At 41.0% G+C, this 10,378-nt stretch overlaps 1 long non-coding RNA gene across 1 annotated transcript in view; it reads right to left on the reverse strand.

Annotated features, from left to right (window-relative positions):
• LOC136631530 (uncharacterized) overlaps window positions 1–10,378 on the reverse strand; it is a 30,457-nt gene extending 20,079 nt beyond the window's left edge. The window contains exons 1-2 of the long non-coding RNA XR_010793047.1: window positions 10,322–10,378; window positions 9,678–9,884 (exon numbers count right to left, since the gene is read on the reverse strand). This is a non-coding gene — a long non-coding RNA (uncharacterized lncRNA). The remainder of the gene's footprint in view (window positions 1–9,677; window positions 9,885–10,321) is intronic.

A 10,378-nucleotide genomic window follows, 5' to 3' on the forward strand; every position in this document is an offset into this window, starting at 1 on the left:
CTCTGTTAAAGATTTTATGATTGAGCTTTAAGTTACCCCTCTGACTGGTAAGATATACATATCAGTAATAATTACAATAAAGGAAAAATTCATGAAAAAACCTGGACCGCCCTATGCATGTCAGAGTGAATAAAGGAGCATGCGGAGCAATACAAGTAAGGACGAATTAAAACTTACGTATGAGAAAAGACCGATTTAGAATTTCTTCTAGATATACAGTACATTTTTATAGCTCTATAAATTTTGTTCCAATGTATTTCATAGCAGTCAGATCTCCATTTTTTTTGTTTCAGACCTCCTAATCCTTAAAAAGCCAGAGAGTTAAACCATGACATTCAGGCAGCCTGCAGCCATCACCAGTGGGAGCTCCCTGCATACAGATGTATACAGATCTCATTGAATACAATAATTAATGTGCATGTAGTAAACTCCTAATCTTCCTCTAGTGGTGGCTACAAGCAATCAGACATTTTTCATGCAACTCTATGGTAATGTGAAGAAACGAAGGGGATTTGGAGCTCTGGGATTTGGAATTACGCAACACAGAATTTAAGACCTAAAAATGACATGGTGTTAAAGGGAAGGTATCATCAGCAAATGACCTGTTATATAAATCACATTTTTGCATTAAACATATTTTTAAAGAATTTATGGTCACTTTTTTATTTTCAGTTCTGCTCTATATGTTTCCTTAAATCCTGCATTTTTTACGTTGACAATGGAGCCCAATACTAGTTTGTCACTTCCTGATCTGTAAAAAAAAGCTTTGCAGCAGTCATCTCACTGATATCACAGGCAGGATTATACTGAGAGGTAGATAGAACAGTCACAGCCTATACCTATTGTGAATGGTGGATCATATATTTGACTATGCTAAAGGACTATCCTTAGCATAAGTCAAAAGTAATAAATCAGCATGGGTTTATGGCTAAGGACATCCGTGGATTAGCTATTCTCTAGGCGGTGCACTCTTGCCACAGCTAATTTCTGCAGGAAGCAGACAGCTCTGTGCACACTGTAGTGGTGAGGCTTGGTATTGCACATACATTTTCCATTGAAATGAATAGGAATGTGACCTGGAATACCAAGCCTAGCCACTGCAGTGGGAACGAAGCTGTCTGCTTCCTGCAAAAATCAGCTCCATGCATGAGTACACTGCCTAGAGAACAGCTGATCAGTGGGGGTCCCAGTCAACTGACTTCTGCTGATCTACTATTAGGACTTAAACAGACGACCATGTTTGTGAAATTTTTTACGTGCATGAAAATCACGCATACAAAAATGCGCCTAAGTGAAGCCATTGATGTCAATGGATTCGTTCTCACAGGCGTGTTTCCCATGCACAATTCCTATGCACGAGAAAAGGGTACTATTTTATCTTGTCTCCACCACAAGTATGGGTGGAGACCTAGTGATGGACTGTATCTGCCCAGTATACGCCCAGAAGCTGCTGATTGGCTGGCTGGTGCAAGGTCCTAGCAGTATGGAATCAGTTTTGGCTTGGATGGAGGGTTAGGGTTTGTTTCAGTGTTAGGCTTATATTATTAGCTGTACATGCTTCCATGTGAGAGTGGGCCGCATTAACATGGAAACATTTATAGTTAATAATGTAAGCCTAACACTGAAACTAATCCTAACCCTCCATCCCAGCTAAAGCTCATTCCATGTTACTAGGAGCTTGCCGCCTGTGTCACCTCATCTCCCCTGCATCGTTTAACCCCCCGTGCCAAGCTGTTAGTAGGGCCGTGGCAGTCCATCCAGCCATGCAGAGAATGGCGTTCTTTTCAGCCGCACAGGAGCAGGACAGGAGCAACTATGACTTCAGCAGCACTGGAGGACAACGGCAATACCGATCATTGTACCCATGCCACTGCGGCCGCGCAGACTGATAGCGCAGAAGCCGTGAGCAAAGAAGGGAGACAGGGGGATGTGAGTGGCAGGACCCCAGAGGCCAAATATGCCAGTATGAGTGATGGGAGCCGGGAGGCCGGAGCCCGAACATGAGGGGACAGAAGAGGATCCGAGTACAAACCACACCGGCGGGGTCACTCACTGCAGCCGGTGGGGATTAGTTACAGCAACCCAGCACAAGGCCAACGAACGGTGAGTGCAGCCAATCAGGAACTGAGGGCGTCACCTGGTTATTAAGCAGCCTAACACTTGTCTCCACCAATGCTTGTGGTGGAGACAAGATACAATAGCACCTGAGAAAAGATAGGTTTTGCCCTATCTTTCTTGCACGTATTAAAGGTAGATCGATCCTGCCTTATCTTTCTTTTTTTCCGCACGCAATAGCACAGAGTTTGAACTGTTAAAAGAATAATACTTTTGACTTGTTCATGCGCAAATACACTCCATAGTGGTGAGCGTATTTGCGCATTCGCTTATCTGTCGAAGCCCTTAATGACCTATTCCAAATACAAACTTCAATCAGCTACAATTGGACAACACCTTTACATAAGTGGACACTTCGAAAGTTGTGAACCTATAATGCGAGTGTCTGTTCTCTAAGCTGTCATGCGACATAGATTCCTTAATTCTAGGGAATTCTCTGCTGTGCCTGCACGTTCTACAGTCTGCGCTGGCCTCTATGTTTTAATCTTATCAATTTACTAATGATTCTTTCTCCTACTACAGGAAAGAGGCACAATGACAAATCCACATTAAAACAAGCGGAAGAGGCATTTATATCATTTATATCAAATGATAAAAAACCTTTTCTTTTGGACAGTCAATTAATTTATAATTCATTAACCTAGTTCTTACAATATTTGGTCTGGAGGTAATTTATGGCGTTGAAGACAATTTAAGCACTTTAAATGTTTTGCATAAAAAGAGCATCTTTAAAAGGAATCTAGAATTCTGCAGCGATTGTACTAATGTACATCAGTCAGCGTAAATGAATATAGTCTGAACCAAAGTCTGCACAGAAGATAGATAGATAGATATGAGATACATATAAATGAAATAGATAGATGATAGATAGATAGATATATAGATAGACTAGCTGATATACCCGGCTTCACCCGAGTTAATTTGGTACTGGTGTTTATCTGGTGTTCACACGCAAAATCTTATGAAGTCCTGGTGACTTTAGAGATACCGGGAAAAAAATATGGTTCTTTGTGTTACCCAGGAAACACCATGTGGAGGTAACCATGCAACGTTTCCTTTATATAAAATGACATCAGGAAGTGAGAGAATTAGATTACATACGTAAAATTTGGACGCTAATTCTTTGCTTAGAATTGAATAATTGAGTTGGGACCCATTAGCTTTTCCTATTTATGACATAATCAATGCCCGTGCCAAATTTCAAGTTTCTATGACACCAGAAAGTGAGAGAATTACATTCTGTACGTAAAATTTGGACGCTAATTCTTTGCTTAGAATTGAATAATCGAGTTGGGACCCATTAACTTTTCCAATTTATGACATAATCAATGTCTGTGCCAAATTTCAAGTTTCTATGACACCGGGAAGTGAAAGAATTAGATTCCGTACGTAAAATTTGGACGCTAATTGTTTTGCGCTTAGAATTGAATAATCAAGTTGGGACCCATTAGCTTTTCCTATTTATGACATAATCAATGTCCTTGCCAAATTTCAAGTTTCTATGACACCAGAAAGTGAGAGAACTAGATTCTGTACGTAAAATTTGGATGCTAATTCTTTTGCGCTTAGAATTAAATAATCAAGTTGGGACCCATCAACTTTTCCTATTTATGACATAATTAATGCCCGTGCCAAATTTCACGCTTCTATGACACCGGGAAGTGAGAGAATTAGATTCCGTACGTACAATTTAGATGCTAATTCTTTTGCGCTTAGAATTGAATAATCGAGTTGGGACCCATTAGCTTTTCATATGTATGACACAATCAATGCCCGTGCCAAATCTCAAGTTCCTATGACACCAAGAAGTGAGAGAATTAGATTTCGTACGTAAAATGTGGATGCTAATTCTTTTGCGCTTAGAATTGAATAACCGAGTTGGGACCCATTAGCTTTTCATATGTATGACACAATCAATGCCCGTGCTAAATCTCAAGTTCCTATGACACCAAGAAGTGAGAGAATTAGATTTCGTACGTAAAATGTGGATGCTAATTCTTTTGCGCTTAGAATTGAATAACCGAGTTGGGACCCATTAGCTTTTCATATGTATGACACAATCAATGCCCGTGCCAAATCTCAAGTTTCTATGACACCAAGAAGTGAGAGAATTAGATTTTGTACGTAAAATGTGAACTTGATAAAGACCCTTGGATGGAGGGTTGAAACGTCGTGTGGGCATAATAAAGATTTATTCTTTTATTTAACCCCTGGAGTGCTGCTCTCATACATACTTTGCTGCTAAAATGTGGACGCTAATTCTTTTGCGCTTAGAATTGAATAATCGAGTTGGGACCCATTAGCTTTTCCTATTTATGACACAATCAATGCTCGTGCCAAATGTCGAGTTTCTATGACACCAGTACTGGCCTGTTACCACCATCTTGCCAACTAACTCCTCCGTGCGGAGGTATGCAGTGTTTCTCCTGCCCCATTACCCTTGGCTAGGGATCAATCTTGTGAACCTGAGACTCTATTTCAGTAACATCACATAAGGAAGCATGAAGAACCAAGGGGAAGACACAATATTCGTGAGATACATTACTTAGTTAGTTGACAAGAGTCAAAATGACCTTGATAGAACTATGTGATGTATTCTAAGGCAAGGTTTTAAGAATATTCCATAAATGGGAGATTGATGGGAGTGCCACTTATTAAGAGTATGGTTGCCCTATGAATACTGTTGAGCTGTGGAAGCTGACTAGTGGTGGCCATGAGGAGGTTACGTAGGCAGGGAATGCTGGCCACATGGTTTATTGAGTTATAGTCTGGGATTTGTAGAAACAGCCAAGTAGGTCTTCCTTATTCTCCTCCTTTTTGCATTGGCTGCTGACCATGTTCTGTAGATAAATGGGAGTCACAGGTGCCCCCTTTTCCCAGTATGTTAAATTTGAAACATTTATGGCATAGTCTATGAATATGGGTTGCTGAACTTTCATCCAAAAGTCAAAAAGATTGGCTGGTTCTTCCCTCACTCCTGGGGCATGGCTAATCATCCAGCCATTGCATTGACTAATGGTGAGGCAGAGTCTAGGTTCACTACCCATCTTTAAATTGATATTTGTATGAAATGTATATAATAGCTTCACAATAATTCAGGTATGTGCCATAATTTCATTATTTTTTGACCATTTTTAGACTCTTGTATGTAAATTGAAGTTTGTCTTTGTTCAAGGATGATTGAATGCTAGTAAAAATATTGACCTTTTCTGCACAGATTTGAAGCGATCGTCTGTTGTTGGGCTATGGCAAAGAGAAGACAGAGTTTTCTTCATTAACTTATAGCCCTGAAGGATATTTTACAACCGTACAGATGGCCAAAGAAAGAGAGAAAAATACAGATATTAAGTAGAGTTGGCACCGAGTTGGCAGTGACAGGATGCCAATGAAAAGAAAGAGGTGAATGGAATATGATACAGGATAAATTGCTGAAATCTTTGCAGAATTCGAGAAGGCCCAGTTCCAAAAACTGCATACGGTACATCAATACTGATCCTAGAGAGAAGGAAGAATTGATGGGAGGTGTTTCTTCACAGATTCGCTTAGTACTGTTATTTAACTATATGATTTATTAATGTATAATGTACTTATCCACAAGCTGTGGTACTAGTGCAATTATATATGTGACCATTCTTTGATTTGCATGCCAAGAAACAATACAAAATGATTGAAAAGTCACATGTAGCCTAAAATGGTACCAATGGAAACTAGAACTATTCCCACAGCAATCTACAGCAGGCAATGGTCACATGATTTGGCTGCTGCGGTGGGTATAGCTTGGTCACATACATAGAATGACCTTAGCCTAATACCGATGATACACTGCCATATTTTGGCCTCTATTTTCTGTGACGGCCTGACTGTGGGTCTCCTGACTTGAACTCTAAACATCATAGGAATGTACAATGCTTGGAGTTTGGATCAGGAGACTTACGGTCAGGCCATGATGTACTTATCATCTCAGACCACCAGCACACTCCTTGGTGGCTGGATTTCACTAGAGTAGGCTCCACTGGCACTGTACATGGCCACACTGCACATGCACTCATGCATGCACATACACGCACGCAAGCTCAAATTCATTCTAGAACCAACAACCTTCCTTTGAAGGGTTTCTATCTATCCCCTTCTACTAGTATTGCAGCACAGTGCTTAGTGTCAAAATGCTCACTACTGTGTCAGCGTCAGGCTCTGCCTAAAGGCCCATTTAGACACACCAATTATCGCTCAAAATTCGCTCAAAAGCCGTCTTTTGATTGATACACATTGTGTCTAAATGGGCCTTTAGTCTGCACTAAATGCTAGAACCTCCTGCAAGCTGGTATCATGGGTGGTAGTATCATGATGCAAGATTCAGGATATGGTGCAGCAAATGGAGTGACCAAAGTTATCCATATTTATTTAGGAACATAAGCTACTGAACAGTTAAATGAGGAATAGTAAAATATTAGGATTAACACTTCATTGTTCCATCACATAAAATATGTTAGCTTAGCCCAACGAAACATGTGATTAAGCATGTGGCTAAATAGGAATGCAGGTCCACACAGTCTCTACTGAAAACAATATGTCTGTCCGTAAATCCTGGTTCAAATTATATTCCTGCCAAAGGCCTGTGGGCTGTCTTTTAGCAGCCCCTCTGATTTACACACCTATAAGATGGGGCCCACTTACGGTTTGTCAGCGGGGGATTCTTTGCTCTAGTTTGTGTTTCAGCTGTTCTGCTGCTCTGCTCTTATGGATGCTGGGACTGGCACAGGTGGGCTCCTCCTGGCTCTCACACAGCTCAACTTCTCCAGGCACCAGCATTGCTCAGCTTCACAGCAACAACTCTTCAACTCTCCTTGCTTGCTCACAGCTTCCTTGCACAAATCTACAGGCAGCAGCAGTACTACCACTTACTTCAAGTCCCTGCACTATGTCTTTCTCTGTGACACAGTGCAGAGGCTTTAATATGGTGCCTGGGGCACCCAGAGAGTTCTGGCTGTTTTTCAGTGTTTTATAGGTGGGGCTTAGTGGGGTGATGTCACTGGGGACAAATGTTAGCACCAGAGCTCCCAGCAATAGAACCTCTTTGTAAGAGGGAAGCCAACTACGGTTCTCCACCCCAACCCCGAAGTTGTATGTTGGGGTCATCACATATAGTGGCCCACCAGTCCTTGACACCCAAGGTTAACTGGTGGAATACAAAATTGCTTAATTGCATATACATGAAATCATCCATATAACACAAGAGAAAACCCAACCCGCACCCCCATCCTTACAGAATTTTACAGCTACTTTTTTCTCAGCCAGACCTATATGTGTGGTCATACACTTCATGTATAGTCTTAGATCTGAAAATGTCAACATGCATAACCCCTTAAAACCATTGTTAGTCCTATTCAACACCTCACATGGCACCACAAAACATTGGTTGGAAGTAAATCAGATTCAACATTAGGAGATGTTCACATCATATTTTAGTCATCCATCAAGCATATACGTTTTAGTACAGAAAAGTATTCAAATGTATTGCTTGATGTATCCATATACTATATTTAAGACTATTCATAATTGGTCAAATGAAGTTCAAAAGTGCATACTTTTGACAAAGTTTGACCTACTTTACAACGAGCTTACATACTACAAGTAATGGGGTGATGCAGAACGAAAAGGGCTGGAGATGTGCACAGTATGGTGAGGTGGGGAGTGAGGGATGCTATACGCATAAACAATGGTCAGATGTGCAGCCGCGTGACAGCAGAATCGGTATGACTGCAGGGGCAGTTGATGGTGGCTAGCAGGGATTGCAGTCAGTAGGTCAGGGAGCATGTTATCAGGCGGAGTACAGAGGGGTTTGGTTTAGGGGATGTGGTATGCCTCCCTGAAGACGTACATTTTTAGAGCATGCCTGAAGCTTTGTGAGTCCTGGATTGCCCGGATAGACTTTGATTGAGTGCTTTGAGTGCGTTCCAGAGGACTGGTGCTGCTCTGGAGAAGTCTTGGAGACGGGACTGAGAGGTTCGAATTAAAGGAGCGCTCAGTCTGGTTTCGTTAGCAGAGTGGAGAGCCTGGGCTGGATGATGGATTGAGATGAGGGAGGCGATATAGGGTGGTGCTGCGCTGTGGAGGGCTTTGTAGATGAAGGTAGTCAATTTAAATTGAATTCTGTATTTAACGGGCAGGCAGTGCAGTGACCGGCACAGGGCAGAGGCATCCGAGTAGCGGTTTGTGCCGTAAGATGAGCCTGGCTGCCGCATTCAGGATGGATTGGAGAGGGTAGAGTCTGGCGCAGGGGAGGCTGATCAGCAATGAGTTGCAATAATCGAGCCAAAAGAGTGGATGAGGGCAACAGTGAGCGTTTTTAGCAAGTCAATGATGACAAAAGGGCAGATTCTTGCAATATTCTTGAGGTGCAGCTGACATGTTCAGGCCAGAGATTGGATATAGGGGGTAACGGAGAGTACACGTATGCATAAAATTGTATACATTTTTTTATGTACGTGTAATATATAAGTTAATTCACATATTGCCCATGCTTCTGGTCTATTGTTGTTTTCCATATGTTTTCCATTGACAGTCATGTTAAAAAAGTCTAAGTTTCCATACGCTTGTATTGTGGAACAGAACAGCATATCCTACTACGCTTTTCCCTCTCACACACACACACAAAAAGTTCACAAACATATGAGAGGTCAAATGTGGTCAAAAATATTATTTTATTAATTACATTTGACCCATTCTAGCTTGTGAGCAATACGTATTTATTCTTTATTTTTTTTATAAAAACGTATACGATTCACGAATGCTTAATTCCTAGTGTGAACGGCCCCTTAGTCTGATATTGACTGAGATGACTGTAGACAGGTGTGCTGCTGTTTTAGGTAGACACATGCTTACCTAATCCAGGACATCCCCTTTCCTTTTAACGCCAATATCTCATCCATCTCGTAAACCTCATGTTTATGATGTAACAGTTTCATACAATGTTCATTATACCTCTCAGATGTTATCACCAAAGAAAGTCTGGGAAATTCTATCACCATTACGAATTAAAACCGTTGGCGAGATATATTGTTGCCCGAAGGTAATTATGCCCATAGTTTTGAACACTTAGTCATACTTGGCTCATATATTAAAACAGGCAAAGGGGAATTACATTTGTCTCATAAGCACTAAGTAAGTGAGTTAGTTTGAAATTAGAAACAGAAGACATTTGCCAGCACATTCATATAGGGGTCCACAGAAACGTACCTCCTCGTAGAAGCAGATCAGATTGATTGGCAACAGTGACCCCTCCTAAACCTGTGCTGATACGGAGCTATACAACTATTTTCCTTGAGGTGCTTGGGGATAGCATCTCTTCGGGACCTTTCACACATCATGGAATATTCCACAACAGCGATGCGGAATATGCCCTTCTGCAGAATATTCTGCCCCAAAATCCGCAATGCTAACATGCGTAATTGAAAATAGCAGAATCCTGCCATCAATTTTGCATTAAAATCAGAAATCCTTCAATAATCAGAAACTCTTAGAAACCCTTGAAACTGTTTACCCACAATGGAAGTTAGACTTACCGGCATACAGTTGCTCAAATAGTTGTCAGCATATGAAAACTGTTGTTTGTGTGCTTTTCCACAAAGTGATTGTTGTTCACTTGTCCAATTTCGCGGTCGCTGAAGCGCGCACCTCCATGCAAAGTGATTGGTTAGTTCTTGAAAGACCAACAATTGTCTCTTTACACCAGCCAATAATTAATCAACCAGCAACTATTTTTTAGTGAGCTGAAACAAAGAAAATTCTCTGTTGGTTGCCATGTTTACACAGAAAAACTGTCACCTACATTCGCTCTATCAAGCGACTATTCGGATAAGAGTTGTCCAGTGTAAAACCACCCTTAGTCACTAAGATGGGTCATATGAATGATAACCCCCCTCCGTCTAGGGAAGGAATTCATTTTTCCATATTTTGTCTCTCGAAAAACTGTGACTTCACTTCTAAAACCAGTAGCTAACATTGGCTTGTTTGAGATATAAATGTGCAGATAATTGGATGCATGTATCAAGGATTCTCACTAAAAAGCTCATATCTCTTCTTGGCTGTATCATTTCTTTTATTAAATGCCACTTATTAAAAGCTGTTTATTGAGACGGATGAAGGTAAGAAAATCACTCATTCTAGAACTGAATGAAAGCGCCAAACTATAATTAGATATACTTACACATGAGCAGGCGTGATACATACGACACGATTCACCTGGTTCATTGCTCTCTGGTAT

The sequence above is a fragment of the Eleutherodactylus coqui genome, chromosome 6 (genome assembly GCF_035609145.1).
Source record: "Eleutherodactylus coqui strain aEleCoq1 chromosome 6, aEleCoq1.hap1, whole genome shotgun sequence".
In the NCBI taxonomy this organism is placed as follows: Eukaryota; Metazoa; Chordata; class Amphibia; order Anura; family Eleutherodactylidae; genus Eleutherodactylus; species Eleutherodactylus coqui.